The following is a 16563-nucleotide window of genomic DNA, read 5'->3' as shown; positions in this document are numbered from 1 at the left end:
CCTGGGGGGTGTCACATACCCCCAAGAGGTTTACAGAGCTTGGTATTCTGTGTAATGAATGTGTATTGCCCATCAGCTGATACCTCTAGATTTTCAATTTGGGCTTTTATAGGAAACCTCCCATCTTACTATCCCTGAAAGCCACAGGCTCCTGAATTATGGTCAGTTTTCTTTTAATGTCCAGAGCAGGGATTTATAAACAATCCAAAAAGGCTTCTGAGTCTCCATCCTCCAGGGCTGATGGGTCTCCTAGTTCCCTGACACCAATAAACTAAGCTAACCTATGTCTGATCTTGTGTTTGGTTGTGACACTCTAAGTAACTTTCCCAGACCTGAGGAAGAACTCTGTGTAGCTCAAAAGCTTGTCTCTCTCACCAACAGAAGTTGGTTAAATAAAATATATTACCTCACCCACCTTGTCTCAGCAATAAACCAGACAGAGCAGCACTGGAATCCTTAACTTTGCACTAGACATAGAAACCTGCTTCCTGTCTTCTCCTAGAGACAGCCCAATCCAAATCAGTGAAGAACATGAGCTTATATCACCTAACTATGCTTAAAAAAATTGCAATGGGGTTTCTAGAACTTGACATTTGAAGAAGCCAATAATGGAGTAAGACATTTCCTTAATCTCTGTATCCATTCTGAAGGGCTTTTTAGTTTAAAGATGATGCAATTTAGGGCATTTTATCAACTTTTTTTTGTTAACTCCTATGAATTAAGTACTGATGGAGCAGCTAGACCTGGAACCCACAAGAGAAGAGGCAATTCTTGATTTAGTCCTAAGTGAAGCACAGGATCTGGTCCAAGAGATGAATATAGCTGGACCACGTGGTAATAGTGACCATAATATAATTAAATTGAACATCCCTGTGGCGGGGAAAACACCACAGCAGCATTTAATTTCAGAAAGGGAGACTACACAGAAATGAGGAAGTTAGTGAAACAGAAATTAAAATGCCACCGTGGCTAAACAACAAAGTAAAAGAAGCAGTGAGAGACAAAAAGACATCCTTTAAAAAGTGGAAGTTAAATCCTAGTGAGGAAAATAGAAAGGAGCATAAACTCTGGCAAATGAAATGTAAAAATATAAGTAGGAAGGCCAAAAAAGAATTTGAAGAACAACTAGCCAAAGACTCAAAAAGTAATAGTACAAAAAAATTTTAAGTACTTCAGAAGCAGGAAGCATGCTAAACAACCAGTGGGGCCACTGGACGATTGAGATGCTAAAGGAGCACTCAAGGATGATAAGGCCATTGTGGAGAAACTAAATGAATTCTTTGCATCGGTTTTCATTGCTGAGGATGTGAGGGAGATTCCCAAACATGAGACATTCTTTTTAGGTGACAAATCTGAGGAACTGTCACATATTGAGGTACCATTAAAGGAGGTTTTGGAACAAATTGATAAACTAAACAGTAATAAGTCACCAGGACCAGATGGTATTCACCCAAGAATGCTGAAGGAACTCAAATGTGAAATTGCAGAACTACTAACTGTAGTTCGTAACCTATCATTTAAATCAGCTTCTATACCAAATGACTGGATGATAGCTAATGTGATGCCAATTTTTAAAAAGGGCTCCAGAGGTCATCCCAGCAATTACAGGTCAGTAAGTCTGACTTCAGTACCAGGCAAACTGGTTGAAACTATAGTAAAGAACAAAATTGTCAGACACATAGATGAACATAATTTGTTGAGGAAAAGTCAACATGGTTTTTGTAAAGGGAAATCATGCCTCACCAATCTACTAGAATTCTTTGAGGAGACTCAACAAGCATGTGGACAAGGGTGATCCAGTGGATATAGTGTATTTAGATTTTCAGAAAGCCTTTGACAAGGGCCCTCACCAAAGACTCTTAAGCAAAGTAAGTTGTCATGGGATAAGAGGGAAGGTCCTCTCATAGATTGGTAACTGGTTAAAAGATAGGAAACAAAGGGTAGGAATAAATGGTCAGTTTTCAGAATGGAGAGCAGTAAATAGTGGTGTCCCCCAGGGTTCTGTACTGGAACCAATCCGATTCAACATATTCATAAATTATCTGGAAAAAGGGATAAACAGTGAGGTGGCAAAAATTGCAGGTGATACAAAACTACTTGCGATAGTTAAGTCCCAAGCAGACTGTGAAGAGCTACAAAAGGATCTTTCAAAACTGGGTGACTGGGCAACAAAATGGCAGACGAAATTCAATATTGATAAATGCAAAATAATGTACATTGCAAAACATAATCCCAACTATACATATAAAATGACGGGGTCTAAATTAGCTGTTACCACACAAGAAAGAGATCTTGGAGTCACTATGGATAGTTCTCAGGAAACATCCTCTCAGTGTGCAGCGTCAGTCAAAAAAGCAAACAATGTTTGGAATCATTAAGAAAAGGATAAGACATAAAATATCATATTGCCTCTATATAAATCCATGGTACGCCCACATCTTGAATGCTGCCTGCTGATGTGGTCACCCCATCTCAAAAAAGATATATTGGAATTGGAAAAGGTTCAGAAAAGGGAAACAAAAATGTTAGGGGTAGCGAACAGCTGCCATATGAGGAGAGATTAATTAGACTGGGACTTTTCAACTTGGCAAAGAGATGACTAAGGGGGGATATGATTGAGGTCTATAAAATCATGACTGGTGTGGAGAAAGTAAATAAGGAAGTGTCATTTACTCCTTCTCATAACACAAGAACTAGGGGTCACCAAATGAAATTAATAGGTAGCAGGTTTAAAACAAACAAAAGTAAGTATTTTTTCACACACCACACAGTCAACCCATGGAACTCCTTGCCAGAGGATGTTGTGAAGGCCAAGACTATAACAAGGTTAAAAAACGAACTAGATAAGTTCATGGAGGATAGCCATTGATGGACCTATTAGCCAGGATGGGCAGGGATGGTGTCCCTAGCCTCTGTTTGCCAGAAGCTGGGCAACAGGGAATGGATCACTTGATGTTTACCTGTTCTGTTCATTCCCTCTGGGGCACTTGCATTGGCCACTGTCGGAAGACAGGATACTGGGCTAGATGGACCATTGGTCTGACCCAGTATCGCCGTTCTTATGGTGGTATCCCACTCCGTTATCCTCTCAGGCCCCTAGTTCAGTGTCCATGACAATTTTTTAGATCACTATAGATTAACTCAAACACTAATGCAAGACAAACATCTTCGTTGTATTTCCACTAGGCCAGCTGCTCCAGCCCATGGGTGCTCATGGATCTATACCTGCAACTTGCGAGGAGGCACTGCTTTTATTTAGTAGCACTAAATCAGTCCATCTTGCCCTGTTTCTCTAGCAGTCTCTTCTTCTTCTTCAATGCTTTGCCGAACAGTTGGCTGTAATGATCATTCGCCATTTGGTCCGTTCCTGTGTGGACGCAAGGGCTTGACAGCCCAGGAGTCCAACATCAGAAAGACTTGATGAACCCATGTGATAGGACGTCTGCCTCTGGGCCGCCTTCACCCCTCGGTTGGTAGAATTTTATCCCGGATGTTACAAGCCACTCGGAAAATGGCATTCGCCAGACCGTCTTGTGGCATTCTCGTGATATGTACGAAAAGCATAAGACACCATCTGCGGCCAATGTCCCCAATAGTCTGTAGACCAGAGTGACCATAAACATCTGCATTACAAATGAAGTCATTCCACTTTATGCCCAATATACGGCGCTGGCATTTTGTGTGGAAAAGCCTCCAGCTTTGCCCAGTCTGAGCAGTAGAGTTCCATGTTTCACAACTGTACACGAAAAGCCCACGAAAGCTTCTGACCAAATAAATTTGTTAGTCTCTAAGGTGCCACAAGTACTCCTCATTCTTTTAAGCGTACAACAGTGTGGAGAGGATACAGCTCGAATAGATTCTGATCCTGAATAGGTCTCTTCTTCCAGCCTTCTTACTCTTCTTACTCAGTAAAAAGGAAACATTTTAATCACTCTATCAATAGCACAATGCATTGCAAAGTCTTGTAACACTTGTCACTGGTAACTGAGATGGCATCTGTGCTGGGCGTGGTTCCTGAATGGAAAGACAGCTTCCCTTCTCACTGTTATGTGGAGGAAACAAAATCCTGTGAAGAAAAATGTAAGACCACTATCAGCTAGGTTTGCCATTTCTGAGGTATAAAAAACTAGGACAGCCGGGAATCCTGAGACCACAAAACTAAACATATGGCATCATGTATTGAGCACACTTACAGATTTCCTGGGATTGCTACCTCAAAAAAGGGACAATCCTGGGAAACCCTGGACAGGTGGAAACCCTATTCTCATCATTTTTACCACTGGAAGATGTGTATAGGATCCCCATGGAGTGCATTGGCACAGCTCCTAAATTGGCCAGAGGGGTCACAGTTAGTGTTGCAAGGCTTCAGTTGGTAAGATCATATGCTGCTGTCTCTACAGTACTTCCAACTCTTGCCAGTCCAGACAGCAAGAGACAAGAGGCAATATTCTTAGCTGGTGAAAATTGGTGTGACTTCACTGATTTCAATGGAATTCCACCAATTCACATAAAATGAGCATCCAGCAGTGCAATTGTTAGAATTGTGGCCATATCTCCTAGGTTGCAGTGCAGGGTACTCCATCTGGTCCAAGATTTTCTTAATTAAACCTACGCAGGTGTCTGAATGCTGACAGTCTATTCAGTTACCTTCACAGTTCACATTATGTTATGGTGAAGGTTAAGATTTTGTCATGGGTGTTTTTAGTATATTCACGAACAAGTTGTGGGCAAAAAACAAAAATGAATAGAAGCCCATGACTTGTCTGTGACTTTTACTAAAAATATCCTGAGTGGGGGGACTAACAGTTAGAGCACCCTGCTGCTCTTGCCCCAGGGGCTGCGCTTGCCCTGGGGGCTGCTCTGGCCCCAGCCACTGTTCCTGCAGTGGGGGCTAACCAGCTGCTGCTCTAGCCCCAGGGGCTGACTGCTGGCCACTGCTCCAGTCTCTCTGTTGCTTCTGGGGATGGGGGCTGACAGTTGCTCCAGCTCTGCTGTTGCAAGAGGCTGAAGCCGAAGAAGTCACAGAGGTCCATTAAAGTCATGGAATCCGTGATCTCTGTGACCTCCATGACAGAATCAGATCCTTCGTTATGATCTAATTATGTTGGTTTTCACTGCTAACCTCTGTGAGTAAGATGAGAACTGTCGTTTGAATGTGAGAAAGATGAGATAAGTATATGTTTTTTTCTTTTAATATAGGAGTCTACTAGAAGTTTTCCACTTAAATAATTTTCCAGCAGAGAGATATTACTATCAAGTACAAGAAGATAACTAACTACTCTTTCAGGAGTACTTTTAAATGATGATGGATAAAGAATCCAGGCTGTTTGGACTGAGAAATTATGTTAATTTGTGTGCAGATAAAAGTAAGATATGAGTAATGTAATATATTATATATTTTCCCCAACAATCTTCTTAAATCTTTCTCCTGCTCCTTAATCGGCAAGCAGCTATAAACTGCATTTTATCATTTTTTAAATGGCTTGTCTTACTAAGTAGAAAGAGTTGAGAGATTTGGAGAAAAACATTCATTCATTCATTCATTGTTTGAAGCAGTCTCTTATTCTAGTCAATAGGGCTCTTCTCCCTGGGGTAGATGAATTCCTTCACTGCACTGAAGTGACTTGTATAACCAGCATGCTTACTTTGGGCTGCGTGTACTATCAGTCCAAACACACCTCTTAGACCTATGGGAAAATGTGGCACTATTGGCTGCCCTGATTTTCTTTAGAACAAGAGCTATGAATCCAATGTATTTTATATTTTTTGTTTTTGCATTTAAACCGTTACCATTATTCATAAGCAAGGGTGAATTTAGGACCCTATTTAGCCAATTTCACTACAATTTCAGCCTTTTCCCACAAACAAAGTCCTTTTCTCCTAAAATCCAGGATGGACTCTTGTCTTCTACACTGCCATCCTTAAGCTACCTGCCAAGTGAGGCAACCCAACCTAACTTAACCCAGCAGGGGAAGTATCTAAAATTAGCAGTGGTACAAATTGGCACTCCTTTTGCAGTCTCAAAAGAGGCAAAGGACTGAATGGGCTGTAAATTATCTGAATTCTAGTGTCAATCCCTTTAACTCAGATTTGAGGGATGCATTGGCGGGGAAGTATGTTGACAGTATGGCATGGACAGTGGCCATGCCTGTTGTGTGGATAAATACGGAATTTTACACTCCAGTGTTATCAATTTGGCACCTTTCATAAGAACAATGTTCAAAAACATTTAAAGAAAAGCAATTAAAAAAAAAACCCAAGTGCTAACCGTTCTTAAACCAAATTATAAATCTCCCAATTCTCAATGGAGGTGAAGGTTTGTAGAAATAATAATGTAATCTTTCTATGTGTCTTTCTTAATCGTCAAATAATAAATGCTAGTTTTCCTCCCTCTAGACAAAAGATATAAATCTAAGAATCTGACTAGGGAAGTGCTGGGGAATTTATGTAATGTCATTTCATATAAGGAAAATATGGTATATCACATGTAAATTGAAAGAAGTATCTTTAAAGAGAGCTGGTCAAACTCAAATTTGTCCCAAGATGTAAGGATCAGTCTACAACCCTTGTGCACATGATTAAAATTTACTTTGTGAGGAAGACAGCTAATGTGAGTTAGGAATGGCCTCTGTGGGGGAAACATACAAAAAAACTAAGACCAATAGAAGTGTTTTCATTATTACTTTGTAATCCCAATGGAAACATTTGTTTTTAGACAAGCATTCTCACACAGTGTTTGCAAGCCAAAGACTGCAGCATTGAGATCTTGAAAGTGACTCTAAAGAAAAGCAAAACTGACTTCACTTATTTTCATTTCCAAGTAGAAAGAAAAATAAATAAAGGGCATAAACAGTGAAAAAATTGTAAACATTTTTAAAAAATCCACTTTGAATATAACTTAATAAAGTTGGCGATAGTAACTTCAGGAAGGAACTAATGTTTTTAGCGTTTGCATAGTCATCTAGCCAAGTGATAGCATCTTCAGTGGCATGATGCAGTTCTTCTAGGCCACCGCTGAACCTAGTCAGCAGGCATTCATCGACAATGTGCGTCATCGTCTGTGTCGTGCCGCAGCTGCACAAAGGGTTGTCACGAAGGCCCCAACGATACTGGTTTGCTGCACAGAGACCTTGCCCTGTCCGGAACCTGTTCAACAGGCACCATTGGCAATAGAGCAGGTCAAAACCAGGCGGGCAGATTGTGAGGCTGGCGACGAGGGACTGGTTGGGGATTATAACAGCTATCCATTCCTCTCCTCAGAGTTTTCCTCCCTAACATCCTGGCGTGGCGGATGAGATCATAATGGGCGACATGATGGCAAACGTGCAACTGGTGGTTTAAAAAGGTCATTGTGCAGTGGCAGGCTTCAAATGCCTGATTACATATATAAAGGGTTTGTCACCCTGGGTACTCCACACTTCAGTGTTGTATACAGTCACTCTGACCTGTAAAGTGTGAGCAGTAATTGAATAATCTTTGGCTTATGTATGATTGATATTTGGGCATAGACCTGTGTCTTGTCAGTTTTTTTAAATATATACATAAACTATAAACTCTTATTTCTGTTATTATGGTTATGAAATGTACTTTTAAGATTACATCACCCCCCAAACGCATAAAAAAGAATTATGGGAGGGGAAAATGTGCTGAAACATGGCAAGGCAGGAGTAGTTTGCCGCAACATACAGAAGATAAGGGGATGAAAGAGTTTGGAGGTTGCAGGGAGGGACTATGGGCAAATATTCTGTGTGACATGGCAGTTGCTCCACGTTGTTGCCTCCCTTTTTTGCTCCAACAGCATGGTTCCTTCCCCAGTAACCCAGACATGCCAACTCTCATGAATTTATCGCGAGAGATGCAATTTCTAAGTAAAATTAAGCCTCACTCATGATCTCGGGATAGAACTCTCAAATGCCTCCAGGTGCTACTGCACTATAAATAATAAATATATGATGTGTGCATTGGGGTGTGAGCTGCTGCCTTCAAAGTCCTTTCCAATTTGTCTGAGCTGTGTATTGATCAACAGCAAAAAGAGAAGGGGAAGAGAAAAGCAAAGAACTAATCTTCAGCTTCCTTCACTTCAGAATTTTATATGCACATGCAACCAACAAAAGATTTAGAGACTGAAATTCAATAATATCTTGACTTCCTGCCACCGGAAAGAGCAAGAGAGTGACACAAATCCCTCAAGAGCCATTACTGATTGATTGAATAGTTCGGTGGATGAGCTCTAGAAGGAGTTCTATCCATTCCACCATGGCTAGATGATGATGGCTAGATATGGGGAGTGTTGTAGATATGGGGAAGGATAAGATATTTGGGGTTCCATAAGGAACAGCTCATGGTGTGTGTGAGGGAGTGGAAGTAGTGTCAACATACATGAAAAGCAATAATGGTAGTGTAGTGTTCAAATGCACATAGTGCTGAATCAGTACATCTCTAATTATTATTTATCTGTCTGGCTACGCAGCATAGCATTTAAAACCTAATTTGTTGTATAATTTAATTTTAATTGAATCTCCCATAAACACGTGACTCACTAAGCTAGCTGTACATTTCACTTGCCATCTTTCTGCATAGATGCTGTAGGAGTTGAATGAAACCACTTGCTCTGTGCTATCACCAAGGTGCAGTAATTCCTTAGTGTGATAGTCGGGGATCTCTCTGCAGGAACATTTGGAAAATGTGTTTTCTCAAAGCCACAATACAAAGAAACAACTTTCTCCCTCTACTAATGCTATTGTTTACAAAAAAGATTTGGATATAGTGCTTCTAGCTGTATCCCCTTCAGGTAGTTAACATGTACAGGATATGCTGGCATTTTCTTCTGTTACGCAGAGATAACAAGTGTTAAAGGCACCAGCCTGCAGTAAGGACTAAGTCCAAAGTAAGCTTGAAGTTGATGTAAGCAGAGTCAGAATGAGCTCTACCCTGACATCTGGTGGTGAGCTGTGGAAAAGCACGTCAGGGGCTGATCTCGTTTGCATGGGCACACCCACCCTGCCTAGCATGATGGACTGCTTGCCCAAATGGTCACTTTGGCTGCTGTGGGATCCCCAGTCTCTTTGTTATTGGGGCAGGAGTAATAAACTGTTGTTATCCTGGTTATGTGAATCAAGGACAGTAGAACTGTACTTGGCATTTTATGACGGAGAGACTTGCCCTCAACTAAGTAGCACTCGCTAGGCAAGGGACATGGGTTCCAAAGCCTGGTGAATTGAGAGAAGGGGAGGATAGGCATGTGTATTTGGTAGTGTTGGTCCTTTCTGAGGGTCCCCCAACACCAATTTGATTCCTCCTTTCTCCATGGTGTAATAATAGAGCTAATTTTGACTCAGTTAGGGGACTTGTTAGGTGCTGCAGAGCTGAAATCACTGAGTGCTGGGTTAAGTGGGGGGGCCCTGAAGACAAGTTGGTGAGTGGCTAGTAGATAGGAGTGGATGGTGGAGAGGAGCAGCTGGTGGTGAAGACTGCAGCAGAACCTTACAGAGAGGTGTGGCAAAGATGCCCTCATACCTTCTCCCCACTTCCACCGAGGTTGGGAGGTAAACTCTGCAGATGAAGTTCTGAACTCTGGGGGCTGCACTGACCAAGGACAGAAACTGTGGGAGGAGTGACTTTTGGGTTGCTGGATTCAAGAACCACTCTGGGGCTGCACTGACCAAGGACAGAAACTGTGGGTGGGGTGATTGTTGGGTTGCTGGACTTAAGACTCTGAGGGGAAAAGGACACTGCCAAACTTACTTGGGGGTGGGTCTTTTGCTCATGGTTTGTGTTATGAATCCTGTTTGTGGTGTTTCCCTAACATAATGCCAAATTATTTGCCTCCTTTATTAAAAGGCTTTTGCTACACTCAGACTCTGTGCTTGCGAGAGGGGAGGTATTGCCTTTTAGAGGCGCCCGGGGGGGGGGGGGGTATGTAATTGTCCCAGGTCACTGGCTGGGGGCTTGAGCTGGTTTTGCATGGTGTTATTGAAACAGAACCTCTAGATACTGAACCTGGCCCTTGTTGCTGCCAACTCTGATGGGCAGAAGGATTACATTTATAAACAAATCCTTTCTGAGTGATGCAAGCTGACTTTCATGACTCAAGGCTCAGAAATACTAAGGCTACATGGTAAATGTGTGTCAATAAAGACTTTGTACTCTAAATGCTGATTATGGTCCTTGGTCCTGAAAACACTTATGCACCTGAATAACTTTGCCCATGTGAGTAGTCCCTCTGAAGTCCTCTTTCATCCATATAGCCAGCGGGAGTGGGAAGGTGCCAGTGAGAATTTTGCCTGTGTGTGGTGTATTAGGGCTCAGTCCTTCAATGTGTTGTGCCAAGAGTGATGCTGCTGTGGGTACTATGTACACTTTGATAGAGGCTGATCACCTCACAGGTTCAGGCCCTAATAAATGACAGACTGAAATCCCTCCTTGCACACCTAAAACTCCCAGGATCCCCCTAAGAATCCAAGTCTGTAAACACACGTGAGCAAGGGTGCAAACACACGTGAGCAAGGGTGCTCAGATGGGAGGGAGGCTTCCAAAACTGAGTCCTGTACAACAATGACTTCAAAAGAGCCCAGTATGCACCTGACCAGGAACACAGTCTGGCTTGTAAATCTGGGGCCCAGTCCTGCAATGTTTATTCACCTGAGCATCCCTGTTGAAATCAAAGAATGACTCTTGTGGGTACAGCCATCTAGCTGCTTCAGCGTTGCCAACTTTCATGAGTCTTGCAATAATTGCTCTTAAAGTGCCAACTTGTGTGAATACTAGATCCAGTTGGAAGAATTCTGACTGAACATGTTTTTTTGTCAGAATTTGCCAGTTTATCAAAACAGAAACCTTCTGCAGGGATTGTTCTATTTTGATGAAGTTCCGACAGAACCCAGGCAGGAGTCAAAACCTGTGTGGTCACTAGGGCCAGATTAAGGTTATGAGGGGCCTAAGGCTAATGGGAGGGAAGGGCCTAAGTATGAATTAAATATTGCAAAAAAAAATTATGAAGTCATCAAACATTTATCTACATATGTATTTATATATTTATGTAAAATTAACAAGTTTATTCTATTCTCACTACGCTCAATTCTTCAAACAGATACTTCAGAGTAAGAGGTAGCATGAGGGACGCTATGCTGTCCTTCTCTTAGGCCTCCTTCCTCCGAAGTAGTGGATGGCTCATCTGTATGAGGATGAACACTGCAACATTCTCCATCCTGCTCACCTCTTTCAGCCTTGTGCTTCTACCCTCAGCTCTCCACATGGCACAGTGCAAAGCCAAGCCCTGCAGGTATGTGTCCACCAAGCCATGGCCTCTACACCACATACCCTGCCTCACTCTGACTGCAGTCTGGGAGGCAGCCAGCTTTTATTATGTAAAAGAAAACCACTGAGGTGTAAAATCCACTGAAGTAGAGGAAGTAGTAGTGGGAAAATTACATTGGGTGGCATTGCATTTTAGGCTGTCTTGCTCTGAAAGCTGCCTCCCACTGTTGCACTGGCTGAGGACAATGAATTACTGTTTTCACATTGAACCAAAATATTATTTGTGGAATGATACCCAGTGTGACAATGCAGTTCTGGCGGAACCCAACAGGGGCTAGGTCTACACTACCCGCCTGAATCGGCGGGTAGAAATCGACCTCTCGGGGATCGATTTATCGCGTCCCGTTGGGACGCGACAATCGATCCCCAAATCGGCGCTCTTACTCCACCAGCGGAGGTGGGAGTAAGCGCCGTCGACAGAAAGCCGCAGAAGTCGATTTTGCCGCCGTCCTCACAGTGGGGTAAGTCGGCTGCGATACGTCGAATTCAGCTACGCTATTCACGTAGCTGAATTTGCGTACCTTAAATCGACTCCCCCCTGTAGTGTAGATGTACACTGAGAGTGCCAACTCAAGACAAATTGCTCAAACAGGGCAGTTACAGCCCAAGGCTGGGGTTTTTTCCACCTCTAAGGCAAACCAAACCAGCCAGACTAAGAGGACTTCGGTCTCACCCCACTGGCTAACCGCAAGTCTCAGAAGCAATCTCTTTAGACACTCCAGTTTCCCAGTATTACCACCAGTGCCACTCGTTATGGGGACAAATGGTTATGAAAACCAATACCCAAGTAAAAGAAAAAGGTTCTCCTGATCCCAAAGGACCAAGCCCCAGATCCAGGTCAATATACAAATCAGATCTTACCCACAAATCACGCTGTTGCCAATCCTTTAGAATCTAAAATCTAAAGGTTTATTCATAAAAGGAAAAAGATAGAGATGAGAGTTAGAATTGGTTAAATGGAATCAATTACATACAGTAATGGCAAAGTTCTTGGTTCAGGCTTGCAGCAGCGATAGAATAAACTGCAGGTTCAAATCAAGTCTCTGGAATACATCCCCCGCTGGGATGGGTCCTCAGTCCTTTGTTCAAAGCTTCAGCTTGTAGCAAAGTTCCTCCAGAGGTATGAAGCAGGATTGAAGACCAGATGGAGATGAGGCATCAGCCTTATATAGTCTTTTCCAGGTGTAAGAACACCTCTTTGTTCTTACTGTGGAAAATTACAGCAAAATGGAGTCTGGAGTCACATGGGCAAGTTCCTGCATACTTTGCTGAGTCTCAAGGCATATTTGCCTTCTCTCAATGGGTCCATTGTATAGCTGATGGTCCTTAATGGGCCATCAAGCAGGCTAGGCAGAGCTAACACCAGCTTGTCTGGGATGTCACCCAGCAGCATAGCATAAATTTGAAATACAGACAGTATAGAGCCAATATTCATAACTCCAACTACAAAATTGATACACACATATAGACAGCATAATCATAACCAGTAAACCATAACCTTGTCTTAGACACCCCATTTGACCCCCTTTATACAAGATTTGCGTGCCACTACAGGACCTTGGTTGCAACAATGATCTATATGGTCCCAGATTATATCAATAACGTCACACCCAGTTTGTGTAGTTAATCTCCAGTGATTCACCACATTAGGCCATTCTGTCACCAAACTCTTCCACAATTAGAGTTCGAGAGGTCATCTAGTCGGTCCCCTGCACTCATGGCAGGACTAAGTATTATCTATTCTAGAATGTGTGATAAGCAGCTCTGACATGAGGTTTTTAAAGCATGAGATCTGTGTGCACCAGCCCCCTATGGTTTGCATTTGTTTGTTTTAAGCTTTCTGTAAGAAAAAGGTAACATGTAGAAGTGACACGGATCTTTAGATGGTTGCCCAGTCATCAAAATTAGCACTTCTGTACTATGTTAGCTCTTCAAAATCACTGTACAAATATTAAACAAACGTAATCTAAAGGCTTTCAGCTTTTGAATGACTATCAGTTGACAAAACAGAGCTATTCCCTGTTGTGTTCTCTTCCCCCCTGAACAAAAAGACTTACTTGAAAATCAGCATCTTGAAAGAACCATTAAGGAGCTTTCAAAAGAACAGTCCAACCAAGGCTGCTGTAGTGATACCCTTGTTACATCAGGTCTAGTGTTTGTTTAAGGCTGGTGTAGAATGAAGGGAGAGCTTCCTGTTTTGTTTGCATGTGTAAATCAAGCAGACCTTTTTTTTTTTTTTTTTTTTCTTTCTTTCTTAAAATGCTCAAAGTTTAGGGGAGGAAAGTGAATGAGATTCTGCTATACCAGGTGTGAAAAAGCATAAGGGACCAAAATCTATTCTTGTGCAAAAATCTGTTCTCCCTGAAGTCAATAAGGCTACACAGGTGTAACTGTCAGCAGAAATTGGCCTGTGTTCTCATTCCCTTCTCAAATCACACACTTCAATGCTTACCCAACATTTTCCACTTGGGAAAGAAGTTAGTTTGAATTGGGGCAGAAAAATGAGGACTACTTCAGGTTTATTTAGCTTTAAGTATTTGGAATGAAACTCAAAAGAAATCAAATGTGAGGTGCTTTTATGATGGATTGAACTGCTGGAGAACCAGCAAATAGACAGAACCTGCCTTTTGCTTATTCAGCCAGTATTTCTATCATAGCCTGCTAAGAAGTGGATTTAAAATCCTTGAGGGAGAGGGGAGGGAGAAACGGACAACATTGTGTGTTGAGCTTCCTCCAGTGCTTTTGCAGCCCCTTAAAAGTACAGAGATGCACTGGCCTGTGGAACTAGGCTGAGCATAAGGAAAGAACATGGTTGCCTGTGCATCCCAGTACAGAAAAATACATCCAAGAAAAAAATTTAATTTCTTTGATTTTTAGAACAGTTCAATACAGTATTGAACACAGTGCATCATCAATCTGAAGACCCTCGATGGAAAGTACTATAAAAGTTAAAGTACTGGTATCCAAAATGAGATGTTTTGTTTTGTTTTCTCTACAGATGTGTGGGAATTCATTACTTATACATGGGAGAAGCAAGAGTTCTTGCTGGAGCTGGACAGAATGTGGGCAGGTTCTGTGCAAGCTTCTCACCCTACCGCTCTGGTACTGCCTCTTCCCCTGCCACTCCCTTGCCCTGCCACCCCCAGGCACTCACCAGTTGTCCAGAAACGGGACCCAGCACACATAGAAGATGACGGTTATGGGCACTAGGATCCAGGAGGCAGCATCCTGGAGCTGCCTGCCAGCCTCAGCCCAGGAGAGGGATAGAGGGAGCTTCTTCCCTCCCTGACAGCTAAGCAGAGCTTTGGGGAAATCAGGGGTGGAGGGTACTGGGGGCGGGGACAATGCCTGCTCAAACTACACCCAAGTCAGATCTTCCCATGGTAACCGGATTTTTAGTGTCCGGTCACCAGTGTTAACTGGATACCTGACAGTGTGTTCTTGCAGCACAGGGAGACACGGGCGGGAGGGAGCGGAAGCAGCAGGCTGCCGACTGAGCTCCTTCCAAGCCACAGGGGGCTACTTTGCCTTTCCTGCTGGCAGGAGCTCTCCGGCAGGGCTGCATGAACAAGCTCGCTCCCCCTCACCCAGGAGCGCCGCCAGATTTTCTGCTGCCCTACGCGGCGGAAGAGCCCACCCTGAAATGCCGCCCCCCACAGAGGCAGCAGAAGGTCCTGCCGCTGAAATACTGCCACGGTCGCCGCCCCCCAAATTGTAGCGCCCTAGGCGACCGCCTAGCTCACCTAATGTGTTGCGCCGGCCCTGCCCTCACCCAGCCCCGGCCATGCCCCCTGCCTGACCATACCAAAAAGCAAACAAAGAACCGCAAATGTATTATTATATTTAAAACATATTTTAAAACTGGGCATGACTTGGGGGTGGGGGGAATTTGGGTTACCCGCCCTCCAGGATTTTCCTTGAGTCTCCAGGAATTAAAGATCAATCTTTAATTATAGATTATGTCATATGATGAAACCTCCAGGAATACGTCCAACCAAAACTGGCAACTGTAGCGGGGAGGGAGGAGGAACGACACGCCTGACTCATGCTTTTCTAATATTTGGAGCTGGCAATACTGCCAACTATGTATTTCTGAGTCCCACCCCATGCTTGGATTTAAGTATCTCTCAAGTATTTAAAACTAGAAAGACTGGGCCCAAAATCAATATTTAGTTTTTCCCTTTCGGCGCAGCATTATAGCTGGAGCAATTCCCTGGGAAGGCAGCGCTGCTGGTTCATTCTGTGTCAGCTAAACTCTATTGATTTTGCTGTAGTCAAATTAACTGTAGCTTAATTACTCGATATTTAACAGAAATGAAGGTATCACAGATAACAGAGGTCGATGTCTGTTATTACAGCATTATTACTCTTTGAGGGCAATTGTTATAGGACATTCATTTTGCCCATGACAAAGATGGGCGCCAGCGTGCTCTGTGATTAATATATTACCTCAAAAGGGAACAGTGCCCAAATCCAAAATGCCCGACACACCCTCGCCACTGGTGCCCACCTCTAAGATGGCCGCCGCGCGTTCTTCCTCCGCCTCAATAGTCGGTTGGCTTCCCCAATCCAAGATGGCTGCCCAGCGCGGAGGAAAGCGGCGCTCTAGCGCGGCCAGCTCTGTGGTGGGAGCGGAAGCCTTTTCTTTCCGTGCCTCCCCGCCCTCTGGGTTCTCTATGATTACCCTGCTCTGGTCTCCAATAGGAGGCGTGGGGGAACTCGAGGCCCCGCCCAGAGCCTGATCAGCTGATGGCTGGCAATGTCTGTTGACAGCAGCAGCCTGCGCGGCAGGACTGGGTGTAAGAGGCTGGCGCGGGGGGAGTGGATCGCTGCGAACCCCCCAAGTCCCCCTGGGCTGGGGGAAGGGCGGTGAGCGGGAGGGACGTTGGGGAGGGAGGAGAGGAAGGACGGGGCCCTGGCAGCAGCCCCAGCCTGGCTCCTGTATGTCTCACCCTCAGGGCTGTGAGAGGCCTGGGAGGGCCAGGCTCCGAGGGGGGCCCTGCTTGCCCTAGAGAGGGAAGGAGCGGGGAGTAGACTGCAGGGACTTCAGCCCACACACTAGAGCAATGCAGGAGAGCTGGGGCTGGTGTGTGTGCAGGTGTCTGAGGGGCGGCTGCTGCTGCTGCGAGGGAGGGAGAGGTCGGTCTGGAAATAAAGAGATGAGAGGGGAAGTGATGGCTTGGGACAGAGAACAGACAAGAAGGGGGAGAGGGATGGGGCGAGGAGAGAAGGCGGGGAAAGAGAAAG

At 44.0% G+C, this 16563-nt stretch overlaps 1 protein-coding gene across 2 annotated transcripts in view; it reads left to right on the top strand.

Annotated features, from left to right (window-relative positions):
- The first annotated feature begins 16052 nt into the window (after positions 1-16052).
- Positions 16053-16563, top strand: part of CHFR (checkpoint with forkhead and ring finger domains) — a 30534-nt gene continuing 30023 nt past the window's right edge. The window contains exon 1 of one of the 2 annotated variants that reach the window (XM_054006461.1): positions 16053-16115. The gene's annotated coding sequence lies outside the window, so the exon portion shown is untranslated. Of the gene's footprint in view, positions 16186-16563 lie in introns of both variants that reach the window. The other variant, XM_054006462.1, reaches the window with a different exon arrangement.

This window comes from Malaclemys terrapin, chromosome 16 (assembly GCF_027887155.1).
Source record: "Malaclemys terrapin pileata isolate rMalTer1 chromosome 16, rMalTer1.hap1, whole genome shotgun sequence".
Lineage (NCBI taxonomy): Eukaryota > Metazoa > Chordata > Testudines > Emydidae > Malaclemys > Malaclemys terrapin.
This window is presented reverse-complemented; position numbering and strand designations above follow the sequence as displayed.